The following is a 12352-nucleotide window of genomic DNA, read 5'->3' on the forward strand; positions in this document are numbered from 1 at the left end:
CAGTCTTAACACATTTTATGTTTCCGTTTTTTGTTATGTTTAACTACTTTTTAACCCTTATAGAGGAACACATGGTGAATTATAAAATAAACTAGAGAATCAATTTTGTGAAAATGTTCTTGTGGGAGAATACCCCAACCCCTACTTGGAGGGTTGCTAGCATGGTGTAATATGGGGCCACTTTGAAAAAGATTTCCAGGGGTACTTTTGGTTCCCGGTCCAGCCCTGTTGGCAACACCACTAGTTTGACCATGGTCATGGCCATGCCATCTTTGGTCCACCTTGTTTTTCTTCTGGGCCAGAAAAGGGCTTTGCAACAAACATACAGCATATTAAATAAACTAAGACAAAAATTGGCACCTTACAATTCACTGCCACTCTAATTACTATTCGAGGCACTTAAGTCATCATTTTCTGAAATAAGCACATTGCTCATTGCAGCACTTTCCAGGCCCTTACGTTGTGCATTGGGAAGGTATTGAAACGAAATGTACTTCCTTTCCTTTCTTTTTTAGATTCCTTTTTCACGGGTTTGGCCGTTAAGGTCCAGTCTCACAACACACATTTTTAATGGTTGCAACAATAAAGTAATTTTAAATCGTTCTTTTTTCATGCAGAGTCCATTTTACATGAACTTTTGCTTTTTGCCATCAAACCATTGCTTGTCAACTAGGGAACAAATCGAAAACTCACTTTACCTATAAAAATAGCAGAAATAGAAAAGCAAATGTTCCAATTAGCATGGAGATCATTTCAAGGAAGCAACTGTTCTGACTGACACACAGAAAAGCTCATGTTTTGCCGCCAAATTATCGTCATTTGCACAGTGGGGCACAAAGGAGCAGGGCACAAGGCAGGGTACGCGCGTGCACAATTACTTTTGCCCTGGCCTTTTGCACTCCGCCCTGCAAAGTGAGTTTACGCTGCCCGCCATGCTTGCATGCCAGGCAGCGTTTAGTTTTCATTGTGAGTGTGTACAAAGGATCCCTATAAGGTCCGCCTGATTTATGCTAGTGCATAAAGCCGACCGACCCCATAGTGATCTCCAGCATTTGAGCCGGCATGAAAATCCATGCCGGCGCAAATGCCGGAGCATTTGTATGGCGGAGAGGAAGGAAGGTGGCGGAAAAGCAAGTTGGGTTCCTCCCCTCCTCTCCACCATACAAATGAATGAAAATGAGCTGTGGCGTCAATGGAAGGCATAAAGACCAAAAGCTTTTACGTCTTCCATTAGGGTGACCAGACGTCACGATTTTCCTGGGACAGTCCCAAGGAATCGCCCTCTGTCCTGGGGTCCCGGGAGTTTTTTTATTTCATAACCCCCGTCCCGGGATTGCAAGGGTGGGTGGCTATGGTCCTGGTTTTTGCCGGGACCCGATTTTGAAATCCGAAATCGGGCCCGGCACGACTCTTCCTGCGCTAATGGGGCGTGAAAAGGCGGCGTGAATGTCTTTCACGCCCCCATTTCCTTCCCCTTCCCCTTCCGCTCTCCTACAATGAGAGGAGTGTGCCTGTGAGCACACATCCTCCCCACCCAACCCCCCCCCCCAACAGGCCAGCAACATAGAAGTAGGACTACAGTTGTATTTGTGTTTACGTTAGTTCTAGGTCTATGGCCTGCCCTGTTTTTTGTTGTTGTTTTTTTTAAATCTGGTAACCCTGTCTTCCATTGAAGTTACGGCTCAATAGAAAATGTGCTCCAAGATGAAATTACTGCAATTCAAGTCCTTCTGGCTATGTCCGACATGTCCTGTGCGCGGTTTCTGGAAAGAGCATCCCTGGGAATGCAAATACGGGTACAAGTCTGCGGCTGCACACACACCCATAAAAGGAAAAGGGCAATTATCAATCATACTTTTAAATGCACTCACTGGTGTCCCTGACAGCACGCCGCAGAGACGTCTCGAAGCATGATAATAGCGCTATTTTATTTCTAATCACATTGAGCCGCAAGGTTAGTTCTGCTCTTTGGATGCTCCGTAATTACAGCGTTGACTTTTTACATGATGATCTCTTTAGCACACGAAGGGGATTGGTATTTAATTAAGGAGATGTCACTCAATGAAACATTACTCTTGCTCTCCGAATCGCAAGTAATAACAAAGGCAAGGAATTTCATGTTTTATTTCTTTCTTATGAGCATGCAATAAAAAGAAAACACTGCAATTCGCCATCATTGTTCTGGGGTGGATTGCTTTTCGTTATAAAAGGCCATTTTTAAGAATTGCGTTTTGGTAACCGGAGTCCTCTGAAAAACACTTGCCTCAAAACACTGCATAGTGAAAGAACTTGGAAGCTGTTTAATTCTAGACGTGCGTTCTTTCCAGTAAGTTATTATTGGCGAAAGTTTAACTTAGTACAATTTATGCATTTTGTATTAAGTATAATTAAAGGAATTGTTCTATCTTACCTAAAATGCTAAGGATCGGTCCTACTTGCAGGCATGATGTGAGCTCTGCATAAGTAGCAGACCCTTTTACTTGCTAGTGGAGTGTGCCCCAAATTGGATAGCAGAGACAGATGTAAATGTCAGTATAATATGTATATGCAACACTTAATGCTATTTCTAATTCCATGGCAAATTCCTATCAAAGAGGGAGAGGAGAAATCTGACTAATGGCAGGAACACCCAGAGGAGACAGAAGAACCAGAGGGAGAAAGCACAGTAGAGATGTTGCCCCAAGGGCTCAGGGGTGTGGATAACACAGTTCCCAGAGAAAATTGGGGGGAAACAGCTTATGCTGTGGTAGAGTCACAGAGTAAGCAATCAGTGGTGAGGTTCTCATCACGTGCTGTCATGTGAGTGGGTACAGATGACCTCTGTTCACAGTGATAGGGAGATGCCGCCTAAAGCTTTGCGAACCCCTCCAGCTGGATGGACAAGCTACTCCAGTAGAGGCTTTGTACACTTGGGGTACCTGAAATGGCAGTCATATTCATAGCTATACCAGATCTCCACCACTGCAAAGCAGGATTGATCCTGAGCTCTGCAGTCTGGCAGAGGTCGGCCACTGTATCGACGCTCATTCAAAATCTCAGCTTTCAAGATGGGCTAGGGTTCTGCAGACAACCCTTCCCCAATCACATTGCTCATACATGCTCATCATGACAACAAGAGACAGCTGCAGAATCTAGCAGTGTTGCGTGGTGTCACACAACAACAAAAGGACTTACAAATAGTGGGCTGAGGTTTGAAAGTCTCAGTCGGCGTCATGAGTGTAAGGCAGGAAACCCATCATGAACAGGTGGAGCCATACGGCCAATAGCAGAGCACTTTACTTAAAAGAATGGAAACAACGGATAAAGATGAAAGAAACCCTGAGCCTGGCCAATTAAAAGTCAAGGAGGGAAAAAGGGTACAGGCGAACCATTATCAGGGATTATTAGGTAACCAGCATCATCCAAAGCCATTTATGAGTTTTTGGGAAAGAGCAGGAGATGTCAGAATCTGGACGGTGATTTAGGGAAGACTGGCAGAGCAGGATTGAGTCTAAATTCTGCAGTCTGGCAGAGGTCAGCCACTGCATTGACAGAGGGATGCTTATCCAAGATCTCCAGGCCGAGCACACAAACCTTGCCTGATCAACTAACCCAGACATATTCACCATTGCAATCAGAGCTTGGCAGCGCTGCATAAAGCGTCACCTCAAGGAAACGTCTTCCACCTGACTTCGAAATAGCCAATCATGGATCTAATTTCACAATAAATGCAAGGAGCATAATGCCGGGAACCAATCACGAACAGGTGGAGCATGAGTACTTTAAGTAGAATATAGGAACATCTGTTAGAGAGTAGGAAACCCCTGGACAGGGGCAACCACAAAACAAGGACTCAATAAAGGTAGAGGGGACCCATTTGCAGGGATTATTAGTTAATCAGCGAAATTCAAAGCCCTTTATATAAACTCATGGCAGAGCGGCATATGTCAAAGTCAGGATGGCGATCCAGGAAGGAGACAGTCTGATCAGAGAGAGATAAACTATAATCTTAGTTAGAGCTACCACTGAGCCACTGGAAAAAAACGTGAACTAAGGAAGGAATACGCTAACCCATTCAGGGTTATCTCAGACGATTGTTGAAGCCAGAGAAAAAGGGAGAGCAAGCTGCAGCAAGCCTTCTGAGGGCAGTGTTGAAGACCCTAGATGGGGTCAGTGATCAGGAAGGAAAGAACAGAGCATGATAAAGGCATGAGCGAAGGAGTGCGACCCTGATATGGTGAGTGATAATTACACAGCCTGAAACTGATCAGGCAAGAGGGAATACATGCTTAGCTCAAGGTAATACCCTATCAAATGGGATGATATTCTTGATGTCAAATCTAATCCCTGGCAAGAGCGCAAACTATATGCTGGTAAGGTGAACCCGAAAGGGGAAGAGATAGCTGATGATAGAAGGGCATTGTCAATACACCCAGAAGTCTAGAAAGGTGGTCTGCAGCCAAATGATTAGAAAACCTGCACCAAGAGAACCAAAGGAACACTTGTATGCTGATGAGGAGAGCACTGGGTGCTTTATCCCTGGGACTGAGGAGTCACAAAGGGAATTGGGAGCTATGTACATGTGCGTTAAACCAAAAAGCGAGCCTAGTGTGATAACCCTCAGACTGTGGTCATGCGATTCCAGATCAAGATAAGAAGTCCTTTTAGATACCAGCTTTCACCTCATTCTATACCTCAAAGGAAATTGGGGATAAAGTCCTGACTGAGGGTTAGTCAGTAGGTTGAACTACCTTAGCTGGAGCAGTGGAACCCCAGGAGAACTAACAGAACCTGCCTAATATACCATTGTGTTCTTGTATATTGTTTCATGCCAGACTCATTCAATTTATACAGTCGTTATTAGCACCCAGTGCTGGGGTGCAGCAAATCAGATTCCTTGGTTTGTGGGCTGATACTCCCGATCTCAGCCCACATTTCATGGAACTCGATGTCTGCTTCCCCTGCCAGCTCTGCCATCTTCTCAATACCTACCCACCTTTTCCCCTTCTTTTTTTTAAAACTAATCCGACGCACCTTCCCCTGCCCCACTTATCTGATTGGGGCGACGGCAGCACCCGCCATCGCAGCAGCTCCCTGCATCTTGCTTTTCCGTCCGCCATGGAAATGGAAGAGGGGCTTCATACAGAGCGCCCCCTTCCACAACTATGGTGGCCATCTTGGCACAGTACTTTCATTCATTGAATGGGACACCGTGCGCGTGCCGTTCTTTGAATGAAAATACTTGTTTTAACACCCTAGGTTAACTCTTTGGTAACCAGGGGTGCTAATAATGTTAGTAACTTGTTCCACTGGCTATACCGGGGGTAACATCCCGGTGCCCTCGTTAAATACCCTTGCTTCGCTCTGGCCTTTAACTCGGGCTGCCGGACTAGTACCTTGCCCGGTATAGCCTGTGAAAACGCTATATTATTGCCTCATTTTTGATGGCACCTTATAATATAATTTCGTTATAGCAATGATTTAATCAGCCTACCACAGATAGGCAATACTATTTTCAAAAGTGATGGATTCTACTTTTGGCATTATTAGGCAATAACTTTCAAATGCATTTTAAGCAGTACACAACTAAATGCCGGAAAGGCAACGCACCTCGTGTATGCTCAATATGAAAGGGCATCTAAGACTATAAATCATCAAGAGAGATGATACCCTTTACGGAAAACTGCATGCAGAACCACAAAATGCCAGGAGCGCTTTTGCACATTTCCTCCATTGGATTCAATGGATTCCCCTGGCATATTTGCTTTTTCTCTGGACCCTTGTTGCTTTTTAGGGTGAAAGAGGCCATTTGCCTCACTCACCTGCTTTATTTTTACTTCCCACTTGCCAGGCACAAATTTAGATTCTTCCGAGTTAGGTATCACCCAACTTATAGAGTAGTCATCCCTTTGCCCTCACCGCCTAACTCCCCCGTTCTCTCATCGCCCTCTTCCCCATCATGCAGATTTCTGCCAACCACTACTGATTTGCTCATGGCCTTAGAACCTCTGCTGACCAGGACCACCCTTATTCGCATCACATTTAGCTTTAATGAAAATGAAGGTCTGTGACCAAAACAGGCACATGCAATGTCTACAGCCCTATCGTTTACCTACAAGGAAGGTTCTTACCGTGTCAACTGCCGTGGAAGTGTCTACCAAAATGAGCAGTGAGCGTGGACCTCCTCAATTTTGAGTGGTTCGAATCTCACAAACCTTTTGAGCTTCCCCGGGGGTTTGTTCAGGGCACTTTGAGTTCAACGAAAATGTACAAATCAGAGCTCTATAACATGCCTCAGTCACTGCCTTATTTGATGCTCGGTATGCCCACAAATGGGCATTCAAGCATGTTAAGATATTTTCTATTTTGAAGTGCTCTTGTGCTGGTTAACACAAAAAGGTTGAAAACCTTATTTTGCTAATAAGAAGCACTTGGGCTACTAGTGGCAGGGGTTGAGTTTGCAAGGGGCACTGTAAGGGTCACGTATTCTGCGTAGCAACACCTAAGAGATCTGCTGAATTTTATGGGTCACCAAAGTTTTGGATCAGTAACTCGCACATTTCTGTGGCTCACTTTCAGGTTATCTCAAGCATCCTTAATGACAACATATATACAACAGCAATATACTCATGCCTTTATAACAGATGCACCCCCCATTACAGAGCACCCAGTGCATCCCGAAAGGAGATTCTGAGTGCTGAAACTAATCAAAAAGCATTCCAGAGGAGGTGATAGAGTCAAGCCTTTGAAACAGCCTGAATCATACTCGATATTGTGACTGAATTACATGTTTGGTGGCATCTCGGCAATAAATCTGCTGAGATACCACCAAACGGTATTACCGTTAGCACCACTTGGTCCTGTAGTATTGCCACCAGATTACAAGTGGTGGTAGGCTGTGTTAGTCCCCATTAACTGGAGTCCATAGGACTCCATGGGGGATTTCGGCAGAATTACATCTGCTGGTAATTCAGCCAAAATTATCGTTTTTTTACCTCCAGGTCTCTGCTGGAGGGGAATCATCCACCTCTCCGCCAAACTCGTAGTTGGACAGTGCGGTAATGCGGCAGTAATGCTATTACTGCTGCATTTTTACCATACCGCCCAACTTGTAATAAGTTTGGGAAGGTTAAGCTGGCTCAAATCTAATTTGAACCTATGTAAACCATGGCATTTTCAACCAGCTCAAATGACTCAAACCATTTGATCAGTAGTTTGCAAATGGTTGCAAAGCTGCCAACTCCAATTTGAGCGGCTGGAAAATATAAGAGTACTTGTTGGCTCTACTAGACATCGGTTTGTTTGACTAGATTTGAACATCTCTATGTCATTACTGAGTTCAGGGAGAATAATGCTTAAAGGAAATAATATATCAGGGCTTGCACATCTTGCCTGGACCACTTGCACTTCAAAGAGGGCACAAAGAAACTTCCAGCCTGTAGAGTTTGCCTTACCCATAGCAATTCTTTATTTCACCACCCATCCATTTAAAAACAGTACTTAGGTTTGTAGTTGAATTCTTTATGTGTCAGAAAAGAGTTTTATTTTGTTTCACTTTGGTTTAGGAGGATTTAAAGCAGAGATGGTTTGGTCAGGGCCACCCCTTATAGCGGGCTAGTACTGTCACTTACACTGGCTATTTTCTTTGTAAAATATCTGATTTTCTTTTGCTATTGGTTACAAAAAAAGTTACCTTTAACATAATAAATAACAAGATTAAAAAAGGAAAACAAAAAGAAAAGAAAAAGAAAAAGTTTTAAAAAACATAAGTGAAAAAAAGAACATCTTCACACTGTAGTCTAATGCAAAGTAAAATAACTAACAGCATTAAGCATAAGAATCAATATCAATGTTCAGAGCTCTAAATAAAGTCGTAACTGCAACAACCACAGTAGTGGTGGAACCAGATAAACAGTAATTCCACATATACTCACTGCCTCTACTAACAAACATGTGGACATATTTTTTAAAAACATCTCAGTCCTTGCACAGCACTACAGTAGAGTAACAGATGTTTTGTTGTTTCACGTTGCTCAATGACTTGACATAACTTACTGAAAGCAGCTCTTCCTTTTCGACTCTGTGTCGTAGCAAGATCTCTTTTGTGTTGATTAAGTTCCACCGAAACCTCAGGAAAAAATGTAGGGTACACTTGTCTGGGTAAATCAACAAAATGGGTGCAAGTGTTCCCCACTTTTTATGATCCCCTCAAATGACCCATTCAGGCACATACTGATGGAAATCATGCATTGTGTGAACCCAATACAGATCATATAAAACTTGTTTTACCTTGCACAGGTTCCCAATCAAGTCATCAGCATTACAGCCACATTCAGTCAGTAAAGTAGTGCGCAACCCCTCCAGTTCTTGCGGTACTACCAAACCCTTTCCCAACAGATTTCACTAAGGTCCTCAAACAATGAACCTTCACATGGTGCAATCATTTTCCTATACAATGAAAGCTATCTCCAATAGGCCCTAGCTTTTAGGGATATTAGGCCTAACTCATCGCGTATTGCTGAGTGTGGGATTGAGCTAGGGAGACTTAAGACTTTCCTCCAAATCAGGGCTTCAAGGAAAGATAAGTAATCGATGGTTGACAACGCATAGGTGTTGATTCCATATAAAATCTTTGGCACCATTTTTCCTCCATAGTAATGAATAGAAGATAAAAGGAAAAACTTGCCATTTCTAGAATCTACTCGACACAACTGATTGGATAATGCAATTATGTGTGTCCGTAACCAAGACCGAAGTACTATTTTGGTAGTTTTTGAGGTAATTAAGAAGCCCAAATAAAGAAGTGAGTCAATTGTTTCCACTTGCTCGGCCTGAATCCGCCACCTAAAAGCCACTTTTTTTTAAAGCAGGAAAGTTGCATCACCTTAGTCTTTGTGGGATTAATAACAAGGACTGAGCATTCACAAAGTTTGAAAATCCCTCAAGCAAACGCTGGAGACTTATGGGCGTACAATCAAAAATTAGATAGTCATCCCCATAGGCCAGCCGTAATGGTCTTAAATTGTGAAGTTTAGGAGTTACAAAGGCTTTTGGTTGTAAGCATTCTCTGATATCCACCATGTACAAATTAAATCGGAAGGGGCCAGCACGCACCAATGCCTTTCCCCCTCGAGGTGGAGATTGGGTGAGACAACAATCCCTGTTGGTTTATATGGACGTGAATGGTAGAGTAGTCATAGAGGCCGACTATCAGCCTCAATAAACCTAAAGGAATGTCCCACTTATGCCACAAAAGATCTTGATCAACAGCATTGAAAGCCGCTGTGAGGTGAGGTAAACTGAGGCAAAATAAACGGGATTGCTACCCTTCTCCCAGGCAAGATATGCATTTGATCATTAAGCCATTAAGCAATGTACCCATGTTCTTTCAAAAGCCTATTTGCCACCTCGAAATTCTCCCTGATCCACAGGCCCAGGAGTCTAGATGCTGAAGCAGGATGGTAGCGAAAACTTTGCTATCGGCATCCAGAATCGCTATGGGTCTATAATTACTTGGGTCTGATCTGGCACCCTTCTTATAGATGGGAACGACATGGGCATGTGACCAGGAAGGAGGAAATTGCTCCGAGCGTATCACATGAGTAAACAGAATAGTCAGAATGCTTGCCAAGTCGGAAGATCAGACTTGAATAGGTATTTTGATAGCCTATTCAGACCTGGGGCACTTGAAGATCTGATCTCTTTAATTATTTCCAGAGCAACCAAAAAATGAATATCAATGTAATGTGTCTTGTTACAGGAAAAACAGGTGACCAGCCTATCGGTAGAAGACCTCACTGGTTGCACACAGAGGTATTCAAAATGAGGTACCCAGTCATCCTCTGAAACGGCATTCACCAACCTACCTTACTTGAGGGTATCTGTGTAATTAATGAGTCTCCAAAAAGCCTGGGTGTTTTCATTACAAAGGGCTGCCAACATAGCCTCAGCATCTTAGTGATACCTCTCAGATTGAGATGCATGCACTCAGTTTTATAGGATTGATGTAATCTCCTTATCTGGGCACTTTTCACGGAAATAGTAAGGAGCTTATTATTCTGAATCTTCCTGACGAGCCATTTCAGCTATCTTTTCTTGGAAACTAGTTCAATACTATAAGTATGACAATGTTCCCTGAGACCTGGTCCACTCTGGTTTTCCCGAGGTAAATTGACGTCAATTATGTTGTGCACAAAACATTCAAAGTTATGCACCGTAAAAGTGTGAAACTGCCATTCCCAGGATGTTGAAGCGAAACGTTTATTGAGAGTGTTGTTTACTCACCGGACAACAGCCGGGGACCACAGGACTCAAATACCCCTACAATTTAGAAGAATATCAGTCAAACCATTAGCGTGGTGATCCACCAGGCCACCAATACAGTGTCAAAATAGACTGTTAGCATTGAGTGATCACTTAAGTCTGGCCATATTATTTCAAACCGGGTACATTTCTCCAAATGTCAACTTCCCACAAATATATAATCGATAGTAGAGTTGGAGGACCAAGTGGTCTAAGTGGGTTGAGGAGGAATGTCACCCGAAACCATCCCATTCAAGGGAAGCAGGCCCTGTCCTGTCAGGCCATCCAATCACCTTTTCCCATATGCAGACTGGTCCAATCCCATATGTCATGCAGTTTGTGACTTTGGATACAATCCCAGTTCAGATCTCCTGCCAGTAGAATCTGCCCCATGGGGAATTTGCTAAACCAATCCGTGATAAATTATGTTATAAGGTCAAGTTCATCATCCAATGAATGCATACCTTGATGCTAATGCACATTAATTATTAAAAGATGTATTCTTTTTTAATGTTAGTGTTCATTCATATCGTGCTTAATACCAGCGAGTGGTTAATAAGTGCAGGATCGGGATTCAAGCCTGTGTTGCGCCTCGTCACCTTGTTTCCATGACAAACGTGTTGCCCCTGAGCTATCCTTCATCCCCAATGTAGGTAACCCCTCCACTGAATCTTGATGTGGGTGGCCATGATTCCAAAATTGATGTCGAAGCTAGCCACCACCCTAACCTCAGAACCTGATCTCACTAGGGTCAGGACGCCACCAAAAGGGTGGCCAGATTCTCCTTGACAAGCTCACTGAAAGGACACAGCATACCCATCCAGGGAGGGGGAGAACCTAAGCCAAGATTCTTGAAGAATAATAATGGCACACCTGCACATTGTTAATTAGGTGGTTATGTCCACGCGTGTTCATAGAGACCAGAGAAATACAGTTAGAGCTAGAAGGACCAGAACTCAGGACTGGATGCAGGGTAATCTAGTTCAAGGAAGTACCCAGCAGACAAGACCAGTCTCGACTTTCCTCCGAGGCCATGATCCTTCATTTCAATGACAAAACTTGCTCTTCTACTTCTAAACCACCACAAAAAGGAAGTACCTGGTCCTAGGTTTGTCCAGTGTCTCCAATCCATTAAAGAGACATCCCCAGATAACCTTTTATCAGTAAAACAAACACAATCAAAACCCAACATTTCTAAGATTATCTTGTTCCTTCAACAAAATGTCATAGACAATCATATCCAAGTTCTAAGAAATAATGTTGGACAAAGCTAGAATCTCTCTTAGTAAAGATAACATGTTTGCCCGGTTCAGCACTGTGAGGCGCGTGTCCGTGATCACACTCTCAATCAAGATCATAAGAGGATTGGGTGAGGCACGACCTACAAATTGCAGGCACTGGTACAGAAGACTGGTTGAACTTGAGTCACTTGGGCCCGCTGGATACCGGTCATATGATATGATATGATATGGTATAAGTGTTTCAAGGCGCGACGAGGCAGGGAGGGGGAAAAAAAAGGGAAGACAGACAACGATCCTACTAGGCCTGGTGTCATTCAGATCGCGCAAGTGCATGGGTGGAGGGGAAGGGAAAAGTGCAAGGGGAAAGGGAAGAGGGGAATGTGCAGTACAGGAGTAGTGAATAACACGATAAATAAGGGCCAGCTGGTGCAAGGTAAGTGCAGAATAAGTGCTGGGAAGGGGGGCTGTAGGGATACAGAGACAGTCCCGCAGTGCAGGGGTTGCCAGGGAGGCAGTGCAGGGGGAGAGTGGCAGGGCCAGGGATCGAGATCGGTGAGAGTGGCCCAGTTGCAGATTCCGTGCAATTTCAGTCAGGAATTTAGCAGTGCAGAGGGGGAGACAAAGCAGAAGCAAAGAAGAAGGTTTTGAGGTGCTTCCGGAACCGGAGAAGGTTCTCTTCAAGTTACAACCACCTTGCTGAAAGCCTCTGGTATGAGAATCTTTAAAGGCTCCAGACTCTGGAAAGTGAGCCCTTAAATATTAGCAGTGGATTAATTGCTTAGAAGAAATTATGGATTTGGGACCTGTCCCGGCCCCCTCTGAGGATCAAT

Source organism: Ambystoma mexicanum, chromosome 4p (genome assembly GCF_040938575.1).
Source record: "Ambystoma mexicanum isolate Mex_15411 chromosome 4p, UKY_AmexF1_1, whole genome shotgun sequence".
NCBI lineage: Eukaryota > Metazoa > Chordata > Amphibia > Caudata > Ambystomatidae > Ambystoma > Ambystoma mexicanum.